At 33.4% G+C, this 15,295-nt stretch overlaps 1 long non-coding RNA gene across 1 annotated transcript; it reads left to right on the forward strand.

Annotated features, from left to right (window-relative positions):
- Positions 1–600: 600 nt before the first annotated feature.
- Positions 601–2,816, forward strand: LOC113060770 (uncharacterized). Its single transcript, XR_003278293.1, has 5 exons — positions 601–755; positions 2,156–2,220; positions 2,304–2,423; positions 2,551–2,656; positions 2,736–2,816. It is a non-coding gene; the product is annotated as an uncharacterized LOC113060770 (long non-coding RNA).
- The last annotated feature ends 12,479 nt before the right edge of the window (positions 2,817–15,295 follow it).

The following is a 15,295-nucleotide window of genomic DNA, read 5'->3' on the forward strand; positions in this document are numbered from 1 at the left end:
GAATGGAAAAATTCTGTTGCATTCGAGCCAAAATGTCAGGCTTTTCAAGTGCGTTGCCCCTGTTGTCGAAAAGCGATTCACACGGCCGCCTACTGTTTTTTTTTTGAGAAACCAATCATTTATCTTTTAGGTGCCCTGCTTTTCAGAATATCGGCTGCATGTTCGTTTACGCATGTTGTTTTTAAGATTGCAGTGGTTGAACCTAACTTACAGTCTATGGGTTGAACCTGTAAGATTTGATCAGTTGCTAATCTCGATTTGCTACTGTATTACCTCCATAAATAGGACGAAGCTGGAAACCAACACGCTCGAGTCGCCATATTGGCTCAGTCGAAATAGAGGTGAATAGAAACATACCGTTACATTCGAGCCAAAATGACGGGCTTTTCAAATAACTTTCGCAGAAGAGCCTTGAATCCCCCGCCTACTTCATTCTTATTGGTTTTCTCACTGGTTCTTCTTTTGTATTTTGAACTTTCTGATTGGTGTTCAGCTCACCGCTAAATCCTGCCTACAAATTTAAATGGTCAAAGTTTGCGCATGTTGTCATAGTGTTTGAGGATTAATTTTTTTATAGGTTGCCCTTAAGTGCAGTTTGTTAGGGTAAGACTGATGCATTTAGTTACACAGGCCAGGCGAATTGTTTTGACTGAATGTGTATATATTCTTTGCGTACTAGTTTTACTGAGTTCATCTTTAAATGAGCTAATCTAAATGGATGTGAGTTAAAGGTCTATGGAATATCTTTTGAGGAGGTAAGCAAAACCTCATTGCATCAGAATGTCAGAGGAAGGAGCTTTCTGGTGTCTAGTTATGTTTTACATGATGCTTGACTGTAATATCAGTTTGAATAAATGAAGAAAAGCTTATGACCAGTAAAGTTTATAAACTTTACCCTCAAATCATTATACATGGCTGATGTATCCTTTGCTGTCTTTGATATCCCACAATCCTGTGCATCCCATTCCATTTTGGTTGAGCTAAAAAGTAAAGATGGTGTCTGAAAGTTGCAATTCAGAAAGAATGCATTAAACTGATCAAGCGTGTTTGGTGGTCTGTTTGTGTGGAAATGTATATTTCTGACTACATATATATATATATATATATATATATATATATATATATATATATATATATATATATATATATATATAGCCTAGATTATTTAATATATTTTAAATATATAACACCTTGTATATGCTATATAAGAGAGACACTATACTTAAAAGTATATAAAGCATGTTTTTGTTTTTCAGATGCTTTTACATTTTTTTTAAATATCTTTTATTTGATTAAAAATACAGTAAAGTTGTGAGATATTATGATTCAGAATAATCTTTTTTTATTTTAATATATTTTTAAACATAATTTATTGTGAGATATTATTAAGATTCAAAATAATTTTTTATTTCAGTGTCACATGATCCTTCAGAAATCATTCTAATATGCTGAAACATTTCTTAATATTATCAACGTTGAAAACACGGCTAAATATATTATTAAGCTGTGTAATATTATAATAATTTACATTTGATTATGCTGGTTAATTTTGTAAAGATTTTTTTCTTGCATGTATAGTTAGAAATTTTTTGTAGCAGTGTAAAGTAAAGTAAAGCAGTTTACTGTCACGCTTGATCAGTTTAATGCATCCATTCTGAATAAAAGTATTAATATACAAATATGTTTATATACGTCCTACATTAAATATAACTAATTATCATTTATAAATCAATTGTCAAATTAATTTACCAGTGACTGATGTTAATATTTAGGTATTTGTATGTTAACAATGTTGTATAAAAAAAGTAAACATTAACCAATATTAATAAAAAATGTTAACTGTAATATTAACTATAGTTAATTGTTGTTACCAAATAAGGTTGACTGGGTTTCTTGATTTTTATCCATCTGGATTTGGAGGGGAGGAATTTGAGAATTTCAGAAGTATAGAATTTTACATTATGGTAAAGATAGTGAAAATAAAGTTTTTGGGGCAAAGGACTCACGCACAATAGGAGTAGGGACAATTTTATTGTAAATTAAATTGGGTCAGTTTTTATATAACCATAGAGCATCCAATACACATCTCTAAATGACCGTCCACAGATCTTATTTTCGGTCAACAGTTTCTTTCTTTCTTTCCTTCATTTTTTAGGAGAAAACTCCTAAATACAAAAATACTCGCTAAAATTCAACGCTGCCAACAGACTCCCACAGAAGGTCCGTTTAACCTTTGACTGTGTGTGTGTGATTATAAAAAAAAAAAAAAAAAATCTGTTTTTAACAAAAGCTTTTCTCAACAGGATGTGACATATTTTCCCTGAATAGTGCCAAAGAGGTTGTGAAACTTTTTAAAGAAGAATTTTGGCAAGAACAGAAGTTAGAAAACCAAGAGGAAGATGAGGAACATTGGTCAGATTTTGGTAGGACCCCACCTATGCGGTCATTGCTAATTATTAGCATGGTTCCAATGCTTTTGAACTGCTTCTAAAGCTCTTGTTGAATTTATCCAGATATTCTTGATGACGTGGTGTTTGTGTCTGTGTACAGACACCGTGATCTTATGCTGGATCTGGAGTCTGTTATATAGAACTCACTTCAAACACAACAACAGTCACACAGAATGATATCACCGTGCTGCTGTTCTATTTAAAATGTTAGTTTACCTATTATATTACTGTATTTTATCATGCACAAGACAAATCTACCCTGATACATCCACTTTTGTCCTCTAGGGGATGCTGTCTGTATGGCTTTCGTTCAGTCATATATAGAGGTGGCAGATGCTCTTGAAGGTAAATGCATTTCAATGATAAACTAAATTGGCAGATAATGTAGACATTTTGTAAATCAAGTTATGTTTTTTTTTAATGATTCAATTGGTGAAATCCATTTTCAGATAATATAAAAAATAAATATTTACATAATAAATCGTTTTGATTTTACACTAGCCTCAAAAAGTGTTTGGACACTTAAGTCATTGCATTAGATAAAGCCAAGTGGAATCTGCAAACAAATGATTTTTCTCAGGACTAGCATCCCTTTTCTTAGCAATTTTTGAATATTTATTTAACAGACTCGTCTGTGAATTTTATTCGATATGTTATATTCCAATATCCCTTATTTCTGCATCTTTATTTGAATCGTTTGATTTAATGTAAGTAAATAAACAACAACAAACAAAACCATCATTATTTACTCACTTTTATGTCAACGTATAAGCCTGAAGATTGAAGAGCACATTTGTAGTTTTGTGCCTCCTGCCTGACCTTCTGTTATATGTTATCTTATATGGCTGTTAGTTGATAAAGGCAACTGTGGTGTTTTATTTGTTGAACACCATCAAAAATCTATTAATAGATGTCCTCAACAGTGCAGTGATTGTAAATGCACTGCTTAGAGAAATCCAAAAGTTGAACATTTCACACTTAATGTTTATTAATGAGGTACTTTTGTTCTAGCAGGAGTCTGGTCTCCACTTATCTTTTTAGAAATGTCATTTTTGTTAGATGTTTTTTTTTTTTTTACCTGGATTATTATTTATTTATTTTTTTAATTTTCATCAAATAGAAAACATTTTATATTCACTAACATTCAAAGGTTTGGATTATTTTACTTAGCAAGGATTCATAAAATTAATAAAAATAAATTACAGGAAAAACTTTCACATAGTGATATTATTATTATTATTATTATTATTATTATTATTATTATTATTATTATTATTATTATTATTATTATTATTATTATTATTTTATTGTACTAAGAAAAACATTTATTTAAACCTGCCTTAATCTTGCCATAAAGTAGCCTTTGATTCTCATGTGGCACTAAAATTAATATTTGAAATTATCAGTGAAATGCACAGGATATGTTATGCAGAATGTCTGAGCTTCTGTTTTCCATGAAGTGAAAGTGGATGGTGATTTCCAAGCCTGAGCACCAGAGGAAGTATTGAAAAGAGTCAAATGTGCTTATATTGGCCTTCTGAAATATCCCAGCATCAGAAGCAGTCTAGGAAGCGTTTACATAAAAATATTAAAGAGTAGTTCATCCAGAAATCTTAATTCTATCAGCATTTACTCACCCTTATGTCATCCCACACATTCATGATTTTCCACCTTCTTTGGAACACGAAAGAAGATATTTTAAAGGAATTATGTCATACAGGTTTGAAATGACAAGTGGATGAGTAAATAATGACCGAATGTATATTTTTGGGTAAACTATGCCTTTTAAACCATAGGAGCCAGCTTAATTTGAATGGTCAGAAGGATGCAGAAAATGGTCATATTATAAAAATATAACATATGACTCAGAAAAATGTCACACTGCTCATGTACTTGCATTATTTGTTACATTATGCCAATCAAAATTTATTTTATGGCCGCAGCATATATTGCATAACTTATGATATATGCACATGAACTTGTCAATGGTGCTTTTTATGTTTTAGGTGTAACTTAATTTGAAGAAACTGTAAGACTCCTTAACACAATTCTTGGGCTGTTTGCCCACAAAGAGGCAGAGCAATGGTATCTGAAAGTTTCAACATAACTGTTTTGATGATGTAAAATACTTTAGATTATGCTTTGCATTCAAAGAAATTGTAAGTGTCTTAATAAGATGATACATGTGTTGACTTCAGGTGTAATGTCAGAAAGCGTTCCAGCTGACTGTTCTGTGTTTGATCAGGGTGGAGGGATTGACAGTAAACCTGCTTCTGTTGTCCCATGGCGCTGGAGTTCCTTATGAGGTCTATTCTCTCCCATCATCCTCAGCAATGGACCTTGTCTCACTTATACAATGAGTGGAGCTGGATCGTTTTGTACGTTGTTATGGGAACATATTTGCAAATTTACCACAGTGTCCAAACACAATGCTTCAGAGTTACTCAATGGTACTTTATATTGGAATCACATGTGTTTTACTGGAGTTTAAGTAACATGAATTGAGTGGCTCTCCACATTGACGTAGTTAACTGTGTTGCTATTGTACATTACAACATACTTTTACAATTGTTTTATTAATTGTAATAAAAAAAAATACATATATAAATATAATAAATATTTGTTAGATATGTTGTCTTGGCAACTAAAATAAAATACAATTCAGCTGAATGTCTAAAGTTATCTAAAACTGATATAAACGTTATTATAAAAATGAAATTATAAAAATTAAAGGCACATAAAAAAAAATAAAAAAGCTAATAACTAAATGCCTAAAACTTAAATTCAAATGAAAACTGAAAATATAAAAATAAAAGCTAATTAAAAATACATACTAATAAATACTATAATAGTGTATACATAATAATAAAAAAATAGTTAAGTTTTACTTATTTATATAGAATATGATCTCAAGGACTTTTTTGTAACAATTCAAAGAATCTTTTATAGACCCATTTAAAAATTGTTTAAACATTTTATGAAATATTTATATTATATTACTTTTTATTATATTGTTTAATGTTGAATCTATATCTGCCATCTAATAGCTTGTGAAGCTGATATGGCAATATATTTAAATAGAACAATAACATATAAAATAGGAAAGTGAAATAATTCATCCCTACAGAGTTAGTGGGAAAATACGTCTCAAAATGCCATCTAATTGCAGTAAAAGTCATTTTTTATTCCTTTGCCAAAAACTAACCTATTTATAAGATGAAAATAGGTTGTGTTTTGCATTAAAGCCTGAACTGACCGTGGAGAATCTTCCCTGGTATTTGGAGCTTGGGAAACCTTGGCTACTGCTTTTTATCGGAAAGGAGGATAGTACGGAGAGGACGAAGGCTTTAAAAGAAACCTCTGGACAGCTGGATTCCTTCCTGCCATGTTGGATCCATCTCTGTTAGACACGTTAATCAACATGCATCGACTTTAAGCAAACTCTTTGTTAATTGTCATCTACAGGGTTTCTTTGTTTTAGAGGTCTGTCACCTGTTGGGAGGACTGATCTGGAGAAGCATCTTGGCTTTGTACCTCCACTTCCTGTTTTGGTGATGTCACGGTTAAAAACTGGAGGAGAGGTGTTCCTTTTCCCCCCAGAGCGCCCCCTAATGGCTAAGAACAGTCCCGGCAGCTTTTAATTAGAGGATTTACAACAATTTGGTTTCAGTTTTCAGCCCTACCCAGGTGCACTGAAGTGAATGAAGTAAAACGCAATCAAGTTTTTGTGCCAAGACAGTAAATATACTTAACATTTCTGGACAGATAAATTGAAATACAGCGCAAAATGTTCGGCTTGTTGAATTGCGTTCAGAGTGCAGTTTTGACCTCAGTGTATGGGTAATGTATATTGAAATGTCAGAAATGTTTAAAAATCATACCACTGTAATTGAAAAAAAAAATTATATTGCTACATATATTGATATCTGATATAAGAATTATTGTCCAGCCCTAATTTGAAGACATCAGATATGTCCTTGTAATTGCCTACAGTTCCAGGAATCGGTCATCCCATGCCCCTGCCATGACAAAGCTGGCACAAAGTACTTCGACACTCACCAGTATTTATGAGATCACAAAATATGCATTCAGAACCTCATCAACACTTTTGCCCTAATACAATCACTATTGTTGCCTGTGGTTAAAAAAACACACAAAAAAATGTATACCCACTTCTCAGCATCTGCTCCATCTGCTTCCTGTGAAGCTCAGAGGAAATTGTATCCCTTAATTGTGTCTGATTGTTACAAGTTATTTCCCTGAAACCTTCTGCTGGACTTCTGGGGCCTGGGGCCTTTTTTGGCAGCTTTTTGTGCTTCCGAAAAATCGGTTAAAATGTGTTTTATGAGGATGGATGAAGCACTTTATCCATCGCAAGATATTTATTAAATTTCATATGCCAGTGAGATGCAGAACAAATACAATTGTATACACATCATCTGAATTTTATCCATGAAGCGTTAGTGTAATTATAATGAAATGTCCTTTGTATTGCTGTTAAAAGAGCTGTAGTATATGTGCCTTTTTTGCGACTCTTGGTACTAGGAAAACACAATAGTTGTTTCCTTTCTGCTGTATGGCCTCATGGATTTTATTAGGCAGTGTATGTATTGTATTGTCTCATGTCTGACTATAATGTTAGTGTTTAAGCTATTTTTTTAGACCTGTATGTGTAATGGGGCGGTAAGTGTAATCGTTCCCATTACACATTCATGGGTTTGTCCTTCTCTATTCTGTGTGATCAGTGGATGTATTCAGTCTCTAAACACAAGAAAGATTCTGCTTTTAATTTCACATGGAAACTTTGCATAAAGAGTGGCTATGTCCCTCTGTGTTATAACCACATTTGTGACTCTGGACCACAAAAACAGTCATAAGGCCTAATCTTAATCCGATCTGAATCAAACTAATCCTAATAATATTCTTAATTTTGCAGTGTTTGAAGATCAACTGAAGTATGATCTATTTTTATTGATATTAATTGTGGGCATTATTGAGTTCTCAGACAAGTTAGTGTGACTTTCAACTTTGGAGTAGGCCCGGTAGGCTTGGGCCTTCAACAAACACATCACTTGAACCTCTCCCTGCTCTATTTCCGGATACATCGTGGTAAGAAATCATGCCTCCCAAACAATCTAAGACTGCACCTTCTGAGGATGATTCAGTCGTTACAATGAGTGTACTTTCTCAATTAATGGATCAACAGAGAGAATTTTACAGAGAGATGCTTCATCAACAACAAGACAACTTCAAGAGCTTTGTTCAGTTGGTAGTAGATGGAACAAACAAAAGATTGGATGGAGTGATCAGAGATGTTCAAGATATAAAAACTAGTTTGGAATTCACACAACATAAAGTGGATGGATTGATGACTGGTTATAAGGATGTTGAAATAAAAATAAAGCAGTTTGAAAAGGATATTGTCAAGTCAAAGGAGGAACTAGACGGATTCTTTGTCAAACTGGATTATGTGGAAAATCAGATGAAGAGGACAAACATCATTGTGGATGGGATCTCTGATGAAAAAGATGAAAGCTGGATGAAATCAGAGGTGAAAGTTCGTGATATCCTTTCAAGTAAATTGGGGCTAGATGACTCCGAAATGGAAATCGAGCGAGCTCACAGGATCGGACAGTATCAAGAAGGGGGTAAGCCCAGAAAAGTTGTTGTTAAACTTCTACGTTTGAAAGATAAACAGACTATCATGTCATCAGCCAAGAGGTTAAAAGGCACAAACATTTTTATAAATGAAGACTTTTCTGAGGCTCTTCAGTTGAGAAGGAGGGAACTCCTTCCAAAATTAAGAGCTGCCCGGGACAGAGGTGAAAGAGCCTTCCTGAAATATGACAAGTTAGTCATCTTGTCCAGAACTGGAAATACTCAAACATAATTGCAATGCATTTTTAGAATGATTGTGTAATTATTATCTTACATTTTTGTTTGCTGTTTTGTTAGGAAGCAAGACAAGTTTATGGCATCTCTTTTAACAAAATTGTCAAAGAAAGGATTAATTATTGCACATTTAAATATATGTAGCCTCAAGAACAAAATTCATGAGGTGATGAGAATATGCACTGAAGATAATATTCAAGTTTTAGCATTGTCAGAAACACATTTAGATATGGCTATGAGTAATTCTGAGCTTATGATTAATGGTTTTAAATTGTATAGGAAAGACCGGGATAAATATGGTGGTGGAGTAGCCTTTTATATTAGAGAACATTTTGGTGTGTTGTTAAGGGAAGACTTAATGAACAGTTATATTGAAGACATATGGGTAGAGATTTCTGTTCCACACTGTAAACCAATTTTAGCTGGTTGTTGTTATCGGCCTCCTAGTGCTAATGTGCTGTATTTGGATAGAATATGTGAAAATATGAACAGGGTCACAGATGAAAATAAGGCCATATTTTTATTGGGTGATTTTAATATTGATTGGATGGCTAAAAACTGCTCATTAACAAAAAAGTTAAAATCTATGGCTGATACTTGTAATCTCACACAAATGATTATCCAACCAACAAGAATTGTTATGAAGGCAAACAAGGTTAGTACTTCTAGCTGCATTGACCTTATATTTACCAATGTCCAGGAATTGTGTTCAAAGGCAGTATCAGTGGCAGTTGGCTGTAGTGATCACAATTTGATCGCATTAACTAAAAAGACAAAAATTCCCAAATCAGGAGCCAGGATTTTATTATCTAGGTCATATAAAAGATTCAATCAAGATCTGTTTATTAATGAAGTTCAGAGTGTGCAGTGGACTGAAGTGTGTCAAGAAAAAGATGTTAATAAAGCCTTAAATATTTTTATGGATATAATAAATAAGATAATTGATAAATACGCCCCACTTAGAAAAAGATCAGTAAAAACTAAAAATGCTCCTTGGCTCGATGATGAGCTGAAGTGCTTAATGCTGCAAAGAGACAAGGCAAAGGAGGTAGTACAGAAATTAGGAAGTGACTACAATAAAAATTCTATTGTAAGTTAAGAAATAGGGTTTCTAAATTAAATCATATTAAAAAAAGGGAATATTATAAGCAAAAATTAGGTCTGCAGCTGGTGATTCCAAGAAAATATGGAAAACACTGAATGAAATAATGAGTAGGAAGACAAATAATTATCAAGGGTGTGTGAAAAATGAAGGTCAGTTTATTACTAAACCATTAGAGATAGCTAATTATTTTAACACCTTTTTTAACGATAAGGTGAACAATTTAAGATCTAGCATGTATGGCAATGATGTTCAATCAGCCTGTAGTCCTATTTCTAAAATAATGAAAAATAAATTATGCAGTTTTAATTTTAGGTCTGTTGATCAAACTACTGTAGAAGAGATGTTGCTTTCAACTCCAGATGATAAACCTTGTGGAGCTGATCAGTTAGATGGAAAATTGCTAAAAATGGTAGCTAGACAGCTTTCTCAACCGATCTGTCATATTTATAATAGGTGTTTGATTGGTGGCAAATATCCAAATCTTTGGAAAGAATCTAAAATTATTCCATTACTTAAAAAGGGAAAAACAGACTTTTTAGGTTCTAATTGCAGACCAATTAGCATACTTCCAATTTTGAGTAAGCTTTTAGAGAAGATTACCTTCAAGCAAATTTTACAATATTTTAGTACAAATGGATTACTTGCCAATGCTCAACATGCCTATCGACCAGGACACTCCACAAGTACTGCTCTTATACATATGACAGATGAATGGTTAGCATGTCTAGATAATAAGAAACTGGTTGGTGCTGTTTTAATTGATTTTACAGCAGCCTTTGATGTCATTGACCATGATATTCTTATGGCTAAACTAAAATGTTATGGTTTTTCATTGACAGCCCTTAATTGGATGGGAAGCTATCTTTCTAATAGAAAACAGAGAGTGTTTTATAATGGATCTTTTTCAGATGCTAAAAATACTTATTGTGGTGTTCCACAAGGAAGTTGCTTAGGTCCTTTATTGTTTTCTATTTTTATAAATGATTTACCATATGTTGTTAATAATGCTAATATAGTTATGTATGCAGATGACTCTACAATGTTTTCTGCAGCACATTCTTCAGCTGAACTAAAGAAAAATTTGAGTGATGAGCTTTTAACAATTTCTAAATGGGTTCAAATTAACAAATTAATTTTAAATATAGAAAAAACTAAATGCATAATTTTTAGCCAAAAATACAATATTTCTAGGGCTGCAGATCTGAATTTATTTATTGATGGGACGCCAGTGGAACAAGTAACAGATGTTACTTTGTTGGGCGTGATACTTGACAATACATTGTCCTGGTCCAAACATATAGATCATATAGTAAGCAGCATGGGTAAAGGTATAGCAGTAGCCAGGAAATGTTCTGCATTTATTTCGTCTTTGGTTTTAAAAGATGTGGTGCAGTCAATAGTTTTATCGCATCTTGAGTACTGCCCTATAATATGGTCAAGTGCATCAGAAAAGCACTTAAAAAAACTTCAGATTGTTCAGAATAGAGCAGCTAGGTTGGTGCTCCATTATCAATTTCAGGCCAGTGTTGCTGATATGCATAGAAAATTATCATGGCTTTTAGTGAAGGACAAATTACATTTACGAGTGTTGGTATATTTTTATAAGGTAATCAAGTATCACACACCATGTTTTTTCTTTGAAAAGCTTGTATATGTTGGTTTTAGACACGATCATAAAACACGTCAAGTGAGTAAGTCTCAACTGTTTTTACCATGTCCACAATCAAATTTGCTGAAAAAGACTGTATTTTATCGAGGCTCTGCTGCTTGGAATGTTGTTCCTATAAATATACGTAAAAGTAATTCAACACATGTGTTCAAAAGAAATTGTGTAAACATGTTGTTAAAGGTATAGACGTACTTCTGTTTGTGCTGCTACTATTAATATGTATGGGTATAGTTTTGTGATGTGACTGGATTAGCAATTGTATTTTTGTTATTATTTTATTTGTTTGAATGATTTTTTTGTATTGTGCAACTCTGTGGACCCCAGGAAGATTAGCAACCACTTTGTGGAAGCTAATGGGGATCCAAATTAACAATAACAATAACAATAATAAAACAATAAAACCAGTCATTTTTTTAAATTGAGATTTATAAATAATCTGAAAGCTGAATAAATAAGCTTTAAGTTGATGTGTGGTTTCTTAGGATAGGACAATATTTGGCAGAGAGTCAAATATTTGAAAATCTGCAATCCGAGGGTGTAAAATAATCTAAATATTGACAAAATCGCATTTAAAGTTGTCCAAATTAAATTCTTACCAATGCATATTATTTATCAAAAATTTAGTTTTGATATATGTATGGTAATAACTGTATAAAATATCTTCATGGAACATGATTTTCATTTTATGATTTTTGGCATAAAAGAAAAATCTATAATTTTGACCCATACAATGTGTTTATTGGCCTTTGCTGCAAATATACCTGCTACTTAAGACTGGTTTTGTGGTCCAGGATCAAATCTGTGCTAGTTTAAATGCATCAGGACTTTTCCTCCATTGTGCTCATGAGAGCGATGAGCGACCCTTCTGGTCACACTTTATTTTAAGGTCCAATTCTCACTATTTCCTAACTACTAACTATGAATTGCCTCAATAAACTCTTAATTTACAGCTAATAAATAGTTAGTTAGGGATATAGTCATGCAGAATAAGGCATTAATATGTGCTTTATAAGTACTAATAAACAGCTAGTATGCTAGTAATACACATGCTAGTTAATAGTGAGAATCCTACTACGGTTCTAAAGTATGGGGTTGGTCAGATTTTTCAAAATGTTCTTCAAAATAAATATTTTTGGCTCACCAGGGCTGCATTTATTTGATCAAAAATACAATTAAAACTGATACTGTGAAGAAAAAAAAAGAAATAATGAAATAAAGAAATAATGTATTCCTGTGATGCAAAGTTGAATTTTCAGCAGCCATTACTTCAGCCTTGAGTCACATCATCAGAGAAATCATCAGCTAATAAACTGGTTTGGTGCTTGAGAAACATCAAGCATTATTAAAGGGTTTGTTCACCCAAAAAAGAAAATTATGTCATTAATAACTCACCCTCATGTTGTTCCAAACCCGTGAGACCTCCATTTATCTTCGGAACACAGTTTTAGGATTTAGTCCGAGAGCTCTCTGTCCCTCCATTGAAGCTGTGTGTACGGTATACTGTCCATGTCCAGAAAGGTAAGAAAAACATCATCAAAGTAGTCCATGTGAAGCACCGAAAATACATTTTGGGCCAATAATAACAAAACAAACGACTTTATTCAGCATTGTCTTCTCTTCCAGGTCTGTTGTGAGCACGTTCAATGCAGTTTAGTGATATCCGGTTCACGAACGAATCACTCGATGTAACCGGATCTTCTTGAACCAGTTCACCAAATCGAACTGAATCATTTGAAACTGTTTACCTGGTTTACCCGCGCTCATAACATTAGCACAGAATCAGTTTGGTTCAGACGCTCTGTGTGTCGGTCTGCTTCACGCTGAATCACATATGTGCAGTATCATCGGACGCATCCAACAGAAACGGTTATCGAGAACGAGTCAATCTTTCATTAATGACATAATTTTCCTTTTTGGGTGAACTAACCCTTTAATGTTGAAAACTGTTGTGCTGCTTAATATTTGGAACTTCTTAACTTTTGAACGGTTGTGTGTGTATATTATGGAGTGGAGCTGTTACAAGGGTGATGGCTAAGTGGTTGTTTACTGGTCCAATTTTAAAGAGTCTCTCTGTTGTTCAGGACTCTAGATATGGCTTGGGTCCCAATTCACTTTGACATGTTTTATTGTCCACCAGCTGAACACATCTTAGGAAAAAGTACTGTAATATGAGGAATATTAATAGTGATGCTTGTCTTAGCAAACACCACTAAAATATGTTCAAAACCAATATCATTCTCATTTCCTAAATAATTCCAAGGACCCAGATGTCCACTTTTCCTGTAATTTAAGCAACCAGCATTGTTTGGTTGGTTACTATGCGTTTCGTCAGAGCTGCAAAACATTTCAGCCTGCTGATTAATCCCACCACACCACAGACATTAGTGGTAGCAGAAGACTCTCTGCATCAGTGATTTATGAGAAGAGGAGTGCTAGTGGTCTCTTTCATCCAGTCTTCTACAGTTAATAGCATATTTGTGGATCCACATTCCTAGTGAGATACAAGCTGATTTTTTTGGATCAAATGCATAGTTCAATATATTAAGTGCCATTAAAAGGCTGAAGGATGATGTGACACTGAAGACTGGAGTAATGATGCTAAAAAATGATAAAATGAATAAATCCTAAACAAATATTTTAATTGATAATAAGTTTCACAATATTACTCTCATTATTACTCCCTTTTGGATCAAATAAATGTAGTCTCAGTGAGCATACAGTAGGAAACTTTCAAAAACACATCTATCTATCCATCCATCTATCAATCTGTCAGATTCTTTGATCCAAAATTCACTTTGAAAAGAAAGTTATTTGAAAAGAAAAACTGCTGGACTCTTCCAGTTGGGGGTGCACAGGTTTTTATCAGTGTGCTTGGGAAAAAACTGCATCTATATCCATGAAATAGTCTGCAATTATTTCCTTTGGATGGAAGGAAACTCTGGGATCTATACTTATTTCAGTGGAGACTATAGAGCCACCACTTTTGCGGTGTGTCAAATCGTTGTGATTTAGTATTGATTTCCAGACACTATTGATTTTTTTGAATGCATGACTTACTATTATTTAAGCAACCCTTTTCTGTTGATGTTCACTCTACCATTCAAATTTTTTCAATGTTTTTAAAAGAAGTCTTTTATGTTTCATCAAGGCTTTGTTGATTTGAAAAATACAGTAGAAGCAGTGATCTTGTGAAATATTAAGATTTCAAATAACTGTTATCTATCTGAAAATATTTAAAAATTTAATTTCTTTTTGTGATTACAAAGCAAAATTTTAGTGTGATCCTTCATAAATCATATTAATATGCTGTAAGAGTGGTCAAGAAACAGTATACTGACTCCAAACTTGGAATAATAGGAAGTTTAGTGTACATTATAATCTACATTTTTGGTACATTTAATATCTCTCTTTGGGCTGTGCATGATGAACATAGTTTATTTCACCAATGCTTATAATCAAATGACTAGCCCTATTTGCATTAACGATTGCATTCAGTTGTTTTATTATAACATGCAGCTATGCTGTCTGTATGCACAATTCATTGTGTTTTCACAGGAATTATTGTAGGTCAGTTTTCAGATTCCACACCAAGACATCTGGAATCACTTGTCACTCTCCATTAGTCAGACTCCTCTACTTCAGATTTCCAGGTATCAAGCATCATTTACTCCCCAAGTGCTGTTCTTTTGTCAGAAGTAGCATGTACACAAATTAATTAGTGTTTACTCAAGTTACGCTAGCTTTTCTTTATCATGAAACAAACAACGAGTTTGACAGACGTCACAAATAACACATTTTTTTTTTTTTTGTTACTTTCTTCACTGTTGTTCTTTTAGCCTTTATCCCAGATGGGAAATGGGGCCCTCCTGTGCCATTCTTTGAATTTTTGGATTCAGAAAGGTCTTAAAATGAAGACTGGGGACAGGGAAGACCACAGAGAGCAGAATCATGTGACCCCAAACCAAAGGCAAACTCCACATCCATCACCAAACCCCTAAGGATCTCACCAGCACTCCGAACTATAAAGTAAAGTCTTCTCATGGCAAAGAAGGTTATGTAAGCAGTTCACATGACTGCTTGTCATTTGTTAGATTTCACAATATGTGTTACGTTAACATCTTCAATGCTATTTGCAGAAATGTGTGTATATTAGCACGTCGGTATTGAACATGTTCATGT

This window comes from Carassius auratus, chromosome 42 (assembly GCF_003368295.1).
Source record: "Carassius auratus strain Wakin chromosome 42, ASM336829v1, whole genome shotgun sequence".
NCBI lineage: Eukaryota > Metazoa > Chordata > Actinopteri > Cypriniformes > Cyprinidae > Carassius > Carassius auratus.